Source organism: Spermophilus citellus (genome assembly GCF_964194105.1).
Source record: "Spermophilus citellus genome assembly, chromosome: 3".
In the NCBI taxonomy this organism is placed as follows: Eukaryota; Metazoa; Chordata; class Mammalia; order Rodentia; family Sciuridae; genus Spermophilus; species Spermophilus citellus.
In genome coordinates this window covers 174416110-174433263 of record NC_138184.1, presented here as the reverse complement: position 1 = coordinate 174433263, position 17154 = coordinate 174416110, and the positions used below count along the sequence as shown (strand labels likewise).

Sequence of the window (17154 nt, the reverse complement as noted above, 5' to 3'; positions counted from 1 at the left end):
TGGATATTCATTGGTAAGAGATATGAAAATTCCAGGCATGCTGCCTGATAGACCCTCAATAAATGTTGGTAACATTTCTTCCCTTTCAGTGGGTATACCAGACTTGCTTATTTTTATTGCATACGGATTAGTTAATTTTTTAGTTATGTGTGGTCTGGTCAAAGTGACTTTAAGGAACAATTTTTTAGGATCTTTCTAAAAATTTACTTCCTTTGGGCATACTTGAGTTGACATTTCATACCTTGAAACAAAGCTTCCTTAGATGAAGTTTTTTCCTTCAGATGCACTATAAGAAAGATATGAATAATATGTTCCCAAATCATTCCTGTAGTGTTGAATATTATCTCATACTTCTTGAAAATTAATGAAGTATTTTGACTTTGTCCTTAAAATACTCACTCTTAAAGGCAAGAAACACTGTTGTGTGTTATTATGTAGCTCTGATAAACTTGGGTGGTGAATAAAGTACATAGTAAGTTGCTGAGAAGAAAGATTTTATTGTTTTTCACATTCTAAACAGTGCCAGTATTATAATTCTATTTGCATTAATAGCCATTGAAAAAGTAGTAGACTGCCTGCAGTGTTTAAAATGCAAAATGTGGATAGGTATTTTAGAACCATTTCTGTGTGGTATTACTTTGTAATTTGAACTTTGAAATGTAGGTGGAAGTCATTTGCCATCTGGCGTTTTTTAACACTGGTGGTGTTAATGTAGACTTGAATATTTGCCATTGCTTCAGTTTATAGAAGGTTTCCTGTTCATTTGACTTTGAATTTTTCTACTGGTTTTCTACAGCACCATTCCCTACCTGCTAGCTTTAAATTTCAGTGTTTATGTAAATGTACAATTCTGATTCTTTTTATAGGATGATTTTGACCCAGTGTTTGCTTTCCAGCTGCTTTCAGATTATGAGCCAAGGGAGACTTTAGGGATTAAGAAAAGACCACTGGTCTGGTGAAAGCATTTCATAGTAAATGACACATTTCTGCAAACTTTTAAAAGATACTAAGGTTAAATTCACATAGCATGAAAGTGACTGTGAAGAGTTAAGTGACAATTTACATTGGCACTGTTGTGTAACCACCACTTCTGTCTAGTTCCCTAAAACATTTTATATCTCCTCAAAGAAAGCTCTGTTTCCATTAAGCAGTTTCTCCCCTGTGCCCCCTCTTCCTGTACCCTGGCAACCACCAACTTGTATTATGTCCTGTTCTGGGTATTTCATGTTAATGTAATTGTACAACACATGACTCCTTGGGCCTGACTTCTTTTCAATTAGCATGATATTCCGAAGGTCCATCCATTTAGTATTTATCATGATATCTCCAAGGTCCATCCATTTAGTATTTATCAGTGTTTCATTCCATTTTATGGTTGAATAATATTCCATTGTATGCACATTATCTGTTCATTTGTTGGTGGACATTTGGGTTGTTTCCACTTTTTCGTCAACATGCATGTGCATATATTTAAGTAGTTTTTAGTTCTTTTGGGTATACGTACACCTAGGAATGGAATCGTGTGGTTGTGGTAATTATGTTTTAACTTCTTTTTAAAAAAATTTTTTTAGTTATAGATGGACACAATATCTTTATTTATTTATTTTTATGTGGTGCTGAGGATCAAATCCAGTGTCTCACACATATTAGGCGAGCTTTCTATCGTTGAGCCACAACCCCAGTTCCACTTACTGGTTTTTATGTTTGCTGTAGCCATTCTTATAGAAGTGAAATGATACCTAATTTTTTTAATTTGGATTCTCCTAATGATTAATGAGTTTTTAGCTCCTTTTCATGTGTTTGTTGGCTTTTTATATATTTAGAAAAAATGTTTATTGAATCTTTCACCCAATTTTAAATCAGATGTTTTGTCTTTTTTCTCTTTATGTATCCTAGGCACTAAACTCTTACAGGCTTATGCTTTGTTAATATTTTCTCTCATTCTAAAGTAATCTTTAGATTTTTTATTTTCTTGATAATGTCCTTAGATGTAGAAAAAATTTTAATTTTGATGAAGCCCAATTAATCAGTTATTTTTGTTGCTTGCTTTTTTTTTTTTTTTTTGGTAGTTTTAGATGGACAGCATGCCTTTATGTTATTTGTTTGTTTTTATGTGGTGCTAAGGATCAAACCCAGTGCCTTACATGTGCTAGGCAAGCGCTCTGCCACTGAGCCTCAGCCCTTGTTGCTTTTTTCTTGATGTTGTATCTAAGAATATCTTACCTTACCCATAATGTTGTGAAATTCTACTCTTATATTTCTTTCTTAGGAATTTTTTAGACGCATGGCTGTAGCTCAGTGGTAGAGCACTTGCCTAGCATACTGAAGGCTGTAGGTTCAGTTGTCAGCACCACACACATACACAAAAGAATAACATAGTTTCATGGGAAAAAAAAGTTTTATTATTTTTAGCTTTTATATTTAGGTTGATATATTTTGAGTTCATTTTGTATATGGTATGAAAGAAGGATCCAGCTTTTTTTTGGGGGGGGGGATGGATATCCAGTTGCTCTAACAATATTTGTTGAAGAGACTATTATTATTCTGTCTCTACTGAGCAGTTTTTATGTAAATATTTTATATATATATATATATATATATATATTTATTTATTTGTAGGTGAGCAAAATACCTTTATTTTGTTTTTATGAGGTGCTGAGGATCAAACCCAGTGCCTCACACATACTAGGTGAGTGCTCTACCACTGAGCCACAACCCTAGCTGTAGTGAGTGGTCTTAATGTTTAAACTTCTATTGCTGTGTGTAAGTGTGTAGGTGTTACCTGGAATTCACTATTAAAGAGTTGTATAAGAAGGTATTTGGGGGTTGCAGTCTGGCTTTTGGTAATAAATAGGCTTTTGTCACGCAAATGTAAAATTAGCTTAGTAAATATGACTTAAATGGTTACATTATTACCATTTTATTTAGGTCTTTTGGTTCACTTATAAAATGTATTTTGTTTGCCTATTGATTTCAGTGTGGTGGATGTAGCCTTATATATTTTTAAAATGAGAAACCCTAAACAAATTATACGAACACATTTTCTTTGTTATTTTGTTTAACATAAATTTGGTTCATTTAAAATATGTAGCTTTTTCTCTCTTTCATGTGACTGTATTGGCAACACTTTTGTGTTAGAGGAATTGAGGTGAGAGGCCTGAGCAAAGTATGAATGCTAGCTCCAAAGGTTTACTCTAGACCTTGTTTGGGATAAGTGTGGGTGTTGTGATTGAATAAGAGAAAGACAATGTGTGTGTTCATGTGCATTAAAAGAAAATAGATAGTGCTTTATCCTTTGCTTTAAGTATACAATAAAACCTACTCATTACTGCAACTAAAAAGAAAATATAATCATTTAAACAGTTGATGAATTGGATTATTGGAAAGACCACTTGGTAGTTTGGAAAAATAATTAGAAAAAAAATTTTAAAAGCAGCCTTTTCAAATCTCATGCATTAAATTTAGACGTAGATGTTGAAAATAAAACCTTAAGCTTGTTAATTACCAATGTGTTTCTTAAATAAATGGTCAAGAATGTAGAAGGGACAAAGAAGTTAATTTTTAGCCTTTAATATTGTCAATGAATGCTGAACAGATATTAATTATACCATCAACAAGTAGGCTGTGTACTTAAACCCTTCTATTCTTTGTAACTAATTTGTTGTAATAGATCCATTTTTATTATAACTCTTTGGCTCTGTGGAAAGGATTTTATAGTGTATGTCCTTGATTAGCACATGCAGAATTTTAACAGTGTTATATTTTCGAAGAAATTAGATATGTGCAGGGTGATATTGTGAACATATGTTTTTTTTTAAATTTTTTTTTAAAGAGAGAGTGAGAGGAGAGAGAGAGAGAGAATTTTTAATATTTTATTTTTTTTTAGTTCTCGGCAGACACAACATCTTTGTTGGTATGTGGTGCTGAGGATCGAACCCGGGCCGCACGCATGCCAAGCGAGCGCGCTACCGCTTGAGCCACATCCCCAGCCCCATATGTTTTTCTTAACTGTGATTTCCAAAGAAGTTTAAAAATATGTAACAAATTTCATTTTTACCTTTTTGGGTTTGTGTTTGTTTTGTTTTACTTAAATGTTGCTTGTTGAATTTTACTTATGCATATACATTGTATTTATAAATTAACTTGCAATCATTTGATTTGTGATGCTGTATTGTTTTGGATGTAGTAATTAAATACCAGACATGTTAAATACTTATGATACTTGCTGTCTGAGCCAAAATTTTATGCCCAAGACAAGTGTATAGACTGAAGGACAGTGTCCTTAAACCCTGTAGTTGTGTGCATTTGTAGTTTGCCTGAGTTCTGTTTTATGGAGGGCTAGGACTTTACATCCAAGAGGGTAGTAGGAAGCTATTTTTTTTTCTTTAAAAATTAATTAGATAAAAGGTTAATTCAGCTAGTATTTTGACAACCAAAGGGTAACAAAAAGTGAGATTAGTGATGGGACAGGATATAAAAACCTCAAGTACCAAGTGACATTTCTGTTTATCCAAATAGCCTGAATTAAGGAATTTAGTAATGGTATTAAACAGTGATTTTTTTGTTGTTGTTGTGGCATATTCATACATTTTATACATGCACATGACATAATTTTTTTTAAAATTTATTTTTTAGTTGTAGTTGGACACAATATCTTTAATTAATTAATTAATTAATTATTTTTTATGTGGTGCTGAGGATCGAACCCAGGGCCTTGCCCGTGCTAGGTGAGCGCTCTACCACTGAGCCACAACCCAGCCCACATGACATAATCTGATCAGTTTTATTCCTCAGTCTCCTCCTTGCACTCCTTTATCCCTCCATCTTTTTTTGGGGGGGGGGCGTGGTATTGGGAATTAAACCCAGAGATGCTCTGCCGCTAAGCTGTATCTCCACCCAACTTCTTTGTTTTTGAGACAGGGCCTCACTAAGTTTCTGAGTCTGTCCTTGAACTTGTGATTCTCCTGTCTCAACCTCCTGAGTTGCTGGGATTACAGGAATGTGCCACCATGCCTGGCCTCTGATCTCCTTTCTTTCTTTTTTTTTGGGGGATGGGGTATTGGGGACTGAACTCAGGGGCACTCCACCACTGAGCCTCATCCCCAGCCCTATTTTGTATTTTATTTAGAGACAGGATCTCACTGAGTTGCTTAGCACCTTGCTTTTGCTGAGGCTGGCTTTGAACTCATGATCCTCCTGTCTCAGCCTCCCAAGCTGCTGGGATTATAGGAGCCACTGTGCCTGGCTCCTGATCCTGTTTCTTTCTTTTTTAAAAATATTTATTTTTTTAGTTGTTGTTAGACACAATACCTATGTTTTATTTATTTATTTTTATGTGGTGCTGACTATTGAACTTAGGGCCTTGCATGTGTGAGGCGAGTGCTTTACTGCTGAACCACAACCCCAGCCCCTGATCCCCTTTCTTTACTCCACAGGTCCCTCTTCTTTTTTCATGAGATCCCTTCCTGTCCCTCTACCCCTTTTTTCTCTTGCTTCCATATATAAGAGAAAACATCCAACTCTTAACTTTATGAGTTTGGCTTATTTTTGCCTGATGCGATGTTCTCTACTTCCATTCATTTTTCTGCAAATGACATAAATTTTATTGTTCTTTATGACTGAATAAAACTCCATTGTGTATATGCAACATTTTCTTTACTCGTTCATTTTTTTTTTTGTGGGGGGGTGGGTACCGGGGACTGAACTCAAGGGTACTCAACCACTGAGCCACATCCCCAGCCCTATTTTGTATTTTATTTAGAGACAGGGTCTCACTGAGTTGTTGCTTAGGGCATCACTGTTGCTGAGGCTGGCTTTAAACTCATGGGTCCTCCTGTCTCAGCCTCCCTAGCTCCTGGGATTATAGGCATGTGTCACTCCCCTGCTACTTGTTGATTTTTGACCAATATCTAGGCTGATTCCATAACTTGGCTGTTGTGAATTGTGCTGCTATAAATATGGACATGAATGCATCTCTGTAGTATGCTAACTTAATTTTTTTTTTGGATAAGTACTGAGGAATGATATAATTGGGTCATATGATGGTTACACTACTAGTCTTTTGAGGAACCTCCAAACTGACTCTGATAGTGGCTGTACTAATTTACAAGCAACAGTGATTCCTAAACAGGTTGCTCTCTCAAGTGCTTGCAGACTCTTAAAAATTATAGAGAAACCCAAAGAAATTAATAAATGTGGTTCATATCTATTGATGTTTACTGTTTAAGAAATAAAATTGAGAAATTTTCAAAATGTGTTTACTGATTAATTTAAAATGACAGCAAGTTCATTGAATGTTAGCAAAATAGCATATTTTAAAATACATACGTTTGAAATTAGTGAGAATGGCATTGTTTTACATTTTTATAAATCTCTTTAACATCTGGCTTAATAGAACTAGCTTCTCATATTTACTTTTGTCTTTAGTCTGTTAAGATACATTATGTTGGTTGAAGTAGAATATATCTGATGATATTATTATTATTTTGTGGTGCTGGGGATTGAATCCAGGGCTTTATGCATACGAGGCATGCACTCTACCAACTGAACTGTATCCCCAGCCTGGTTGAAGTGTGTGTGAAGAAAATCTTCAAACCCATCCTGTATCCTTGCATCAGCTTTTTTTTTTTTTTTTTTTTTTTTTTTAAAGCAACAGGTTCATTTTTGAGAAAGGACCTGACAGGTACTTAGGTTTGAGTATCAAGGCTTGTCTTTTAGTCAGCTGAGAATATTGTTCCCTGCAAAAAGCACGTGAAGCAGCTGCACATGAGTTTCTCCTTAAGATGTGCATTTTTGTGCAGCAGGAATGCTTCTCAATTTATCACACAGTATTAAACAATTGTGTGTACTCAAGGTTGAGGTTAATTAAATTAATATTTAAAAACTGTTCTCAAGCTGTGGCTCAGCGGTAGCTCACTTGCCTGGCACGTGTGAGGCACTGGTTTTGATTCTCAGCACCACATATAAATAAATAAAGGTCTACCAACAACTTAAAAAAAAGATACTAAAAAAAAAAAAACTGTTCTCAAGAACATTCTGAAGTGAAGCTGGCATTATCTTAACTGCAGATCCTTGTCAATGAATATGGAACTGCTGTACAGTCTGGGACCACTGCCCTGATTCGTGGTAAGATTTTCAGCAGTTTTATCCACTGCCTTTTACCTTGTTAGTGCCAATATTGACACAGAGAAAATGGCACATGATGTCTTGAATTATTATGAAAATGGTTTTGATAGTATAAAATTATGTGGGTATCTGTAACCTCATGAGAATGGACATTTGCACTATTGAGTTGCTATGTAGCAGCTCTTCCTCCTGCCATGCCTCTGGAGGTGGAAGGTAAGTATCAGACTGAGAGCCTAGTTTTCAGGTATGAAAGAATGGAAGAGGGAACAAATGCTTATGGCAGTATTTTATTCATTCTCATTTAAGTCTCATTACTCTCCAGTAAACTATATATTGTTGCCACTTACATTCTGATGAGGCAAACAGGTCCTGAGAGGTCAAATAGCTTGCCCAAGGACATAGAACTAATAAATGGTGGTTAGTGGGTTGGAGCTGGACTCTGGGTGCAATCAAGTCCACATGCCCCCTTAAGCCACATTTGCTCCAGATGGATATTACTGAGCCTGGAATGGGAAGAGGTTAATCCAGAAATCAGAGTAATCTTGCCTTGTTCTTTTGTATCTCCTGTTTCCTTGCATCTGTTTCTTCTTTTCTTGTCCTTGGCCTTTTGCTACTAAGGACAGTAGGAATTCTTTGATTAGAAAGATGGTCATGGAAACACTTGATGTTTATTTTATCTTTGATCTCATTTATAAAACAAAAATGAGGTTTGGGTTAAAGTATTAGCAAAGCTGGGATCAGGGTTGTAGCTCAGTGGTAGAGCGCTTGCCTAGCATGTGTGAGGTACAGGGTTTGATTCTTAGCACCACATAAAAATTAACAAATAAAATAAAGGCATTCTCTTCATCTACAACTACAAAAAAAGTATTATCTAAGCTGAAAGTCAGGAGCATAGTTTCTTTGTTTGATGGGCCCTCTGGTTTTTAGAGTTATACTTACTTTCTGTTGAGGTGCTTATTTAGCATGGAGGGAAAGTAGGATAAAGTGTGTAGGTACTGTGCTTTATGAGTCCTTGAGAGCAACTTAATTGAGTAGTGAATGACAACTGAAGCTAATGCTGCTTTCCAATCTTTTCTGAAAAGCAATATGAGAGATAGTTTCCAATGTTTTAAGAAATTTCTTCCCGTGACTTAAAAGGGCGCATTGAAGATGGCCTAGATAAGTGTCTTTTCATTAGTTTACCTTTCTGCTTTGTTTAAAAAAGGCTGGGAGTTTTATGATACTAGCCAGGAAATAATTACAGAGATTTTTAGTGACTAGTACTTGTAATTTGAAATAGGGTTAGGAGGAGAACAGCCACAAGATCTCAGAATTAACAAACATTTTTTAATGCAGTATATTACAGTTATGCCCGGTATAGCTTACCTAGACTTATGTTTTTTTATGTGTTCATCAGGAGTATTTCTAGACTTGCCAAAAAGATGAGAATACAAGTAATTATCTGGAATGGCATTATACTGTAAGTTAAGAAATTTGAAAACTTTAAAACAGGGGAACCTTTTCTCTAGTTGAAATCATATCCAGGAGTACAGTATTTGAAGCATAAAAGCAAAATGGTTAATGTGAAAGCTTGGGCGCAGAATTCTGCTTGCTTGCTAGGTTCTGTTTGCCACTTATTGAGCCTTTGGTTAGTAGCAGTGTTAGCATGGTTCTGCATTAAAGCACTTTACCTACACGAGCTCACAGTTTGGAAAACATTTATCTAGTTTATCTTCTGAATTTTTTCTATGAAGGAACAGGTCCAGAGAGCTTAAACGAGTTGTCCAAAACCTGAAATTAGTTCTTAGTAGTTAGTGTTAGCATACTTTTAGTTTAGCTAATTGTATGTGTATGGTGTTATTTTTTCAGTTGTAAGAGTAATATATATTCACTGCAAACACAATCATGGAAGAGTATGAAAAGGAAAAAAATAATTGACTTTCATTATTAGCACTGGATAATATTTTGGTGTTAATTCTCTAGTCTTCATAGGTGTTTGCTTTGTTACTGACTTGTTTAATGTGTACCATATATATATTCTTTGGAATATATCAAGTATTTTTTATTAAAATTTTTTTTTATGGTACTAGGGATTATACCCAGGGGTGCTCTACTACAAACTTGTGATCCTCCTGTCTCAGCCTCCTGAGTTGCTGAATTATAGGTGTGTACCACAGTGTTCAGCTAAGTATTTTTTAGAGAGTAGTCTTCACTCATATTCTCCATGTTCATTTCTCAAGTTGTCTGCTTTTTCTCTTGCCTTTGCCTTTATTCTTCCATTTCAGTTTCTCTATTTGTGAACAGTAGGTAGTGATTTCGCCCCTCACGTCAGGAGAAATCAATTCAGTCAGAAGACCTTCCATTTGCAAATTGAAGCTGATATTTTGTCTCTTGATGGGAAAAATTGTGATGATCAAGTTAGATGCAAACTATAAAGGACCATACAAATGTAAGGATGCTTTGGAGAATCACATTTTTGATAATAACTTAAGCAAGCTTTTGACTTGTCCAAAGTAACACAAATAGTAGCACTTTTGAAAGAATGTTAAATTTTCAGTGTTCTGAAGCTTTGTAACAAACATTGTATGCTGTTTTACTATTTCAGATTTTTTTCCCCATGATGGTTATGATTTTGCTGTTGACTCTGTTGCCCTGTTACTGTAACTAGATGCTTGTGTCGTGGACACAGGGAAGAATTTGTTCTGACTCCCAAAGAACTTGCTTTTTAAGAGTTTGACTTCCTTTTGCATCCCTTCTCCCCCTTTCTCATTTGAGCTTTTTGACTGTCACAGCTGTAACAGGCCTTTTATATTAGCTTGGCTGATTAAACAGGTTCCCCTCATTTTTGAGTTTTTGACTCTTTGTGGTAACTTGAAATAGTGTCTTCTCCACCCTAAAACTTATTTTGTCTTCAAGGCTTTTTCTTTTTCTGCTTATTTAAGACACCCCCCCTCTTCCCCAATTAGAGCTGATAAAACCTGGCAACTCCTGAGTATAAGCACTGATAGCCACAGAGGCAGGTGTTGTAATGGCACACATTTTGATTGCAGAGCCCTGATTGGCATAGGAGTAAAAGGGTGAATATTGTTGTAACAGTTTTGACGACAGTCGACACCTAGTGGAAATGGGAGCAGTAGTGAGGTAGGTCTGTGGCAAAAGAAGAGACAGGGTATAGCAGCTGTGTAGTTTTTCAGGGCAGGCCCTAGGGCCTGTGGACAATGAGTGCTAGTGTTTGTGTGCTCTTGGTTCCAGAGACCACCAGGGAACACATATAACAGAGCTATTGATACCACAACCTGCCTGTTGCTGTTTCCTCTAGTAAAAGTCAAAGATCAGAAAAAAGAAATAGAGAAAATTGTTTTAAATTAAGAAAGAGAATTGGTATCTGCTTGTGATTACAAAGATTGAATATGGGAAAATAACACCTGACCTAAGTAGTTTTATTTTAGTTACTTTATAGTGTGGGTTAGGTTGAGCAATTATAACAAAATACCATAGAATGAGTAGGTTAAACATTGGAAACTCTGGAGGGACAGGGAGAGAGGAGGGCAGAGAGGGAGGTCTATTCTCTCTTCTCCTCCTCCCACCCCTCTCTGCTGTGACCTTGAGTATGCCAGGCAGGTGCCTTACCACTGGGCTACATTCCCCAGCCCCTTTTTGTGTTGTTGTAAGGATAGTCATATTAGATTAGGGCCCTGCATTTTTATGTTCTCATTTAACTTTAATGATCTTCTAAAGGTTCTAGATATAGTCACATTGGTGAATAGAGCCTCAGTGTGAGAATTTTGGGAAGAATATTTCATTCCATAACATATGGTACTGTAGCTCTAAAAGAGCAGCTGCTCACTTGAAACAATTATTTTTATTGAGGTGTAATTCACATGCCATAGAATTTACTGATTTAAAGTCTATAATTCAGTGTTTTTAATTATATCACATAGTTGTGTAACCATTACCATTTTTGAATTCCACAATATTTTTATCACTCTGTAGAGAAACACCTTATCAATTAGCAGTAAGTACCTGATAATCACCAGCTTTCTGTTTCTGTAGATTTACCTGTTGAAAATTTTTCAAGGTTCATTTACTTTATAGTGTGCATCAGTACTTAATTCCTTAAAACTTATAGTTATTTTTAAAAATATTTTTAATTGTAGATGGACACAGTACCTTTATTTTATTTATTTTTTGTATGGTGCTGAGGATTGAACCCAGTGCCTAACATGTGTGAGGCAAGTGCTCTACCACTGAGCCATAACCCTAGCTCCTCTTCATACATTTTTGATCCTAGACCCTGCCAGATATGTAATTTGCAAGTTGGCCTTTCCATTCTATAGGTTGCCTCCTTCCTTCCTTCCTTCCTTCCTCCCTCCCTCCCTCCCTCCCTCCCTTCCCTCCCTTCCCTCCCTTCCCTCCCTCCCTCCCTTCCTTCCTTCCTTCCTTCCTTCCTTCCCTCCCTTCCCTCCCTTCCCTCCCTTCCCTCCCTTCCCTCCCTTCCCTTCCTTCCTTCCTTCCTTCCTTCCTTCCTTCCTTCCTTCCTTCCTTCCTCCCTCCCTCCCTCCCTTCCCTCCCTTCCCTCCCTTCCCTTCCTTTCCTTCCTTCCTTCCTCCCTTCCTCCCTTCCTCCCTTCCTTCCTCCCTCCCTCCCTCCCTCCCTCCCTCCCTTCCTTCCCTTCCCTTCCCTCCCTCCCTCCCTCCCTCCCTTCCCTCCCTTCCCTCCCTCCCTCCCTTCCCTCCCTTCCCTCCCTTCCCTCCCTTCCCTCCCTCCCCTTCCTTCCCCCTCCCTCCCTCCCTCCCTCCCCTTCCTTCCCTTCCTTCCCCCCTCCCTCCCTCCCTCCCTCCCTTCCCTTCCTTCCCTTCCTTCCCTTCCTTCCCTCCCTTCCCTTCCTTCCCTTCCTTCCCTCAGAATAGCTCTTTATATTTATTGTAGAGTGTTTAGTCAATTGAAACACTTAAGCAGGGTCAAACTATATGCAGAGCCACCCCTTTTTGTACACTGTGGTTCTCTGGTGAAAATTAACAGAGAATGTCTTTCCGGCCTGTGCAGTTGACTTAAATTTTATGTGTATGAGAATTGAATTTGGCTTTTTAAACTGATACATAACATTTTTTTGGTGCTTCATTTTAACTGAAGGTTGAGGCTTGAAATAGACAAAACCAGGGGATGGAAAAAGGGGAGGAAGAGGGAAGGTGCTGGGGAGTAATTTTGGCCAAATTACATTGTTATGTAGTGTGCAAGTATGACTATGTGACAACAAATCCCATCATTATGTACAGCTATAATGCACCAATTAGAGTGGAAAGGAAAAAAAAAAGAGCTGATGATGTAAGTCACTGGTAAATCATACGACCTGGGTTTGATCTCCAGCGTTATGAGTGTGGGTGTGTGGGGGTGTGGGTGTGTGTGTGTAGGAGATGGGGGACGACAATTCCTCTTCTTTTTCTATGAAGATAAAGTCCTCAGAGTTAAGAAAAAGGAGGCTTAGGGATGGTACTAGGTATTCCAAAAATAAGCTGTGTATTCTAGTTTTCAGTGTTCAAGTTTTCATAATCTTTCTAATAATTCTAAGTGCTTTGCCTTTGAAATTAATGTCACTAGAATTGTTTTTTTTAATTTCATATTTGAATTGTTGTATATGTAAACATAATTGATCTTGAAAACAATAGACAAAAATAAGGATCAAGGGAAAAATAAGTAGAATAAAGTTTGAGGAAACCAATCCCATTGAGTAGTTTTAGATAGAAAGAAAATATAGCAATAATGTAGCGTTTATGGGTGATATAAAATTTTCTCCTTTGTATGTGACTATTTTTCTTAGTTAGGAGATAATTTTACTAAAATATTGAAATTCTGAATGTGTTTGCCAGACTTGCTCTTTCTCCACGTTGGCATATGGGCTGTTCTCATAGTTTTGTTTTCTACTTGCAATTGTCTTTAGTCTGTTTCTTTTCTCTAAACTTCATTTGGGCTCAATAAAGCACCTTTCTCTGCTCACCTCCCTAGCTTTGCAAGTTTGCATTGCATGCCTGCACTCACTGCTGTAGCCCTGGCGCCTCTGCCTTTTCCTGTTTGTTTGGTTCAGACCTACCGGGACTCATCTCGCATCTCCCCTCCAGAGGGAAGACTTTCCTGACTCCTTACTCCCCCAAGACCTGTACCAACTTCTGTCTTTGCAGTGACCAAGTGTTTATGTAAGTGTATCTGTTTTTCTCCTCCACTGACTTTTGCACCTCTTGGGGACATAGACTGAGTCTTCTTCATTACATGCTCTCAGTGTCTAACAGAGTATGTGGCTCAGAATAAATAACACCTGTACTGCAGTGGGGCACAAACTGGTGGATATGGGCTAGATCACACTTTTTAGATGAGGTAATAGGGTTAAATAATGCTTTTTATTTTTTGTACCGTATTGAACCCAGGAGTGCTTAACCAATGAGCCACATCCCCAGGCCTTTTAAAAAACATTTTATTTAGAGACTGGGTCTTGCTGAGTTGCTCAGGGTGCTGCCAAGTTGCTAAGGCTGGCTCATGATCCTCCTGCCTCAGCCTCCTGAGCTGCTGGGCTTATAGATGTGTGCCCCTGAACCTGCCCGCCAAACAGTGCTTTTAAACTGGGACTATTTCACATAGAAGTCTCTGCTTCCATGGTATGGGGGTGGGGGGAAGGAGATGATTTGACCTCCCTGTGTAAACATGCTTTCTGAGAGCTGTTTATGAGATCTTTTAGATGGTTCGCCATAGTCCCACCCCTCCTACCAGTGGGCCTGCTTTACCCTCTTTCTGCTGTAGACACTTAGGATTTGATCCCTGATGTAAAAGAACAATGGTCTGCTTGTCCTCCAGTCAGACCTACAAAAATGCATTAGATTGGAGTTTTGGTAGAAAGTGGGGTTTGGGTCTCCTGCATATTTCTGCATTTCTTTGAGGCCAATTAAGGATAAAACCTCAAACTTTAGTGAACATAAAACTAAAACATATATAAAATGCCAAGGAATTGAATCTCCAAGGACTGCAGCAGAATGACTAATGTAGGATACCCTAATGACACAAGTTCATATAAAATGAAATAATTGGGTTTTGGGAAAGTTTATCATTCTGGCATTCCTAGATACCTTAAAAAAAAAAAAAAGATTTGATGAGTAGTCTGTATTTTAGCGTATTGTTTTTTGCTTAAAATAAGAGTTTTCTACTTTCAGCAAAGTTTTTTGGACTTTCCTGAAAAAATCTTTAAATCCTTTATGAATTGAAAATGGAGTTTTCTTGCTTATGTTTGGAATTATAAGACATTAAATAATGTTCTTGTTGTGACTATGAAAAATTTGTGTGCATTGTTTCGGGGACATAGGGTCCTAACTCTCATTGGTTTTTATAGGGGACTGATCACAAGCTCAGTAAAGCAAAGAGCTATGGCTTTAGGAAGTTGGTCTGCAGAAGGGCATTAAGCAGGGCAATGATGAGATCACCTATCTGCTTCAGAAATTTTACTGCGATCAGTGTGGGTCAGAATTAGAAAAGTGTGAGACACCTGATTAGATTTACCAGTGGGGGACAGACACGATGAGGGTGCCAGCTAGGATAAGTGGATCTAGAGAGGGAGATTCTCCCTATTTATTTACCAGGAAGTTTCAAGTCATCTAACTACTTTATTATGAAACTCCCTTCGAGATAAAAACGAATGCCATAAGAATACTGTGGGCTGACTATTTTTTTTAATAAGCTGTTGTGCAGATTGAATAAGGAAAAGGGCAAAATAATCTCATGACGCTGTCTGTAGGAAAATAATTTTTTAGTTGAACAAGCAGAAACTCATGTTACCCCCCCCCCCCAAATACATTAAAGGCTTAGGCCTCAGATGCTTTAGGAACTATAGAAGTAGTCCTGGCAATCCAAAGTAATATCACAATTATAATTTTGTATTAATAGTTTTCTAGGTGGTCCTCAGGATGAAGATTATATTAAAGTCTGTACAAGTAAATTAAAATGAAAGGGGATATATTGGGGAATGATATTGAACAAATTATATTGTTATATTGTGTGCATGTATGAATATGTAACAACGAATCCCACTATTACTTATAATGAATGCACCAATAAAAAAATCAATACGTGTCCATCATGTCCACCTTTCCTTAAGGGAACCCCTTTTTCTTGTTGATTGCCTTGTATAGGAATTCTACAATGTAGGACTTTCCATTTTTACAATATATCAACTGTATGAACATTTGTGTGCATGCATGTGTATGCACACACACGCAAACACAAAAATCCAGCCCATAAAAGAATGAGTTTCCTTGGGTGTGCAGAGAAAATAGTGAGTGCTGTTAAACACTGTGAGTGCTTATAAGGTGAAATGGGAGAAGAAAGAGCAAAAGAAATGTTCAGGTGCCATCTTAGTCTCTTTCACAGTTAGTTTGCAAAAGGACAGGGCTTCTTCCAGGATGTTTAAAAAAATTGTCCAGAATTAATTGTACAGAATTAATTTTCCATGAAAAGTGTCATGAACTGTTAGGGCCTCCAGGTGGAGCAAGAAATCTCTATTCCCAAACTGCTAGCTTGGGGAACATATTTGAGTGATAAGCCTTTAACTTAAGTTCCCCCACTTTACCAAGTACTTTGCAAAAATACTTTCTTGTATATTTGTGTCATTCTCACCACAATCTGATGAGGTACTGGTACTCTTTTTTTTTTTTTTTTTTTTTTAAGGTACTGGGCATTGAACCCAGGGGTGCTTAACCACTGAGCCACATTCCCCAGCCCTATTTTTTATTTTATTTTAGAGAAAGGGTTTCACTGAATTTCTAAGTGCCTCGCTTTTGCTGAGGCTGGCTTTGAACTCTTTGATATCTCCTTCCTCAGCCTCCCGAGTGGCTGGGATTACAGGTGTGTGCCACTGTGCTTGGTGGTACTGGTACTCTTGTCTTATTTTGTAGGTGACAGAATTGAGGATTAGGTATAATAAGTAACTTGAATTTTTGGAGCTACTGTTGTAGTACAGGTAGTCTTCCAGTGCCCACAATTCTAATCACCATTGTACATTTCACTTCACTGTTAAATTGTTACGATGATTATAAAAGTATATGATTTTTGTTTTTTATAATATATACTTATAGTTAATGTAGGTAATGTAGAAAAAAGGGAAAAAGTTTATCCACAGTGTTATACAGTCACTTTGAATATAAATTAATCTGGATTCTGTATTAAATGCTACGTACTGATCAACCAACCATTGCTGCTACTGTGTGTTCCTCTGAGCCCCAGGCCACCATTTACTAGACTTAAGTTTTATTTATTTATTTTTTTAATTTTTTAAAAAATATTTATTTATTTATTTTTAGTTATCGGCGGACACAACATCTTTGTTGAGCCACATCCCCAGCCCCTAGACTTAAGTTTTACAGCGAACACTTACTATACATAGAAAAGAACACGTCCTTAATACATAGACAATCATTTGGTTCTATATATACTCTTTTGTTTGTTGATTTTTTTATCCTTTTAAAAAGATCATGGAATCCTTTTTTTTTTTTTTAAATAATAAGGCTTTCTTGCTTTAGGAAAAGTGTGAATTGTATCCATCATACCAGATGGAGCAGAATTGCACTTCTAAATTTTTCAGCAGTAAGACTCTACTAAAATAGCAATAAAAATTAATTACTTTAATTGATTAGTCTCACTCTTCTTCCCTTTGGGGAAGCGAGTTCATTAACTCTTTTACATTAAAAAATCTGACCCCTAAACTAAATCCTCTTCTTGAGTTGCCTTTGTGTTTCCAGGCCTCAGATAGCTGCATGTACCTAGAATAAGAGGAAAAAGGTTGTGTTCCCTTTTCAAAATTAGGATGGCATGATGATTTGATGCTTGACTGTGAGTGTAGGTCTGTATTTCCACACACAAATTGTGAGTTCATGTTCAGACATTTTTTTCCTTTTTTATATTTAACCTGTTTTCCCCCCTTTTGATATGATTTTTTTTAAAAATAAAATGCTCCTGGCATAGTTCTAATTCTGAGAAACTCACGAGATTTCTTCATAAAACTTATTTTCTACTTAA

At 37.0% G+C, this 17154-nt stretch overlaps 1 protein-coding gene across 10 annotated transcripts in view; it reads left to right on the top strand.

The window, feature by feature from the left end:
* SRPK2 (SRSF protein kinase 2) overlaps window positions 1-17154 on the top strand; it is a gene marked incomplete at its 5' end in the record, with an annotated part of 239643 nt that overhangs the window by 46572 nt on the left and 175917 nt on the right. The window contains one exon of one of the 10 annotated variants that reach the window (XM_081286036.1): window positions 7068-7125. The exons of the other annotated variants lie outside the window; for them this stretch is intronic. The remainder of the gene's footprint in view (window positions 1-7067; window positions 7126-17154) is intronic. 10 annotated transcript variants of the gene reach the window in all.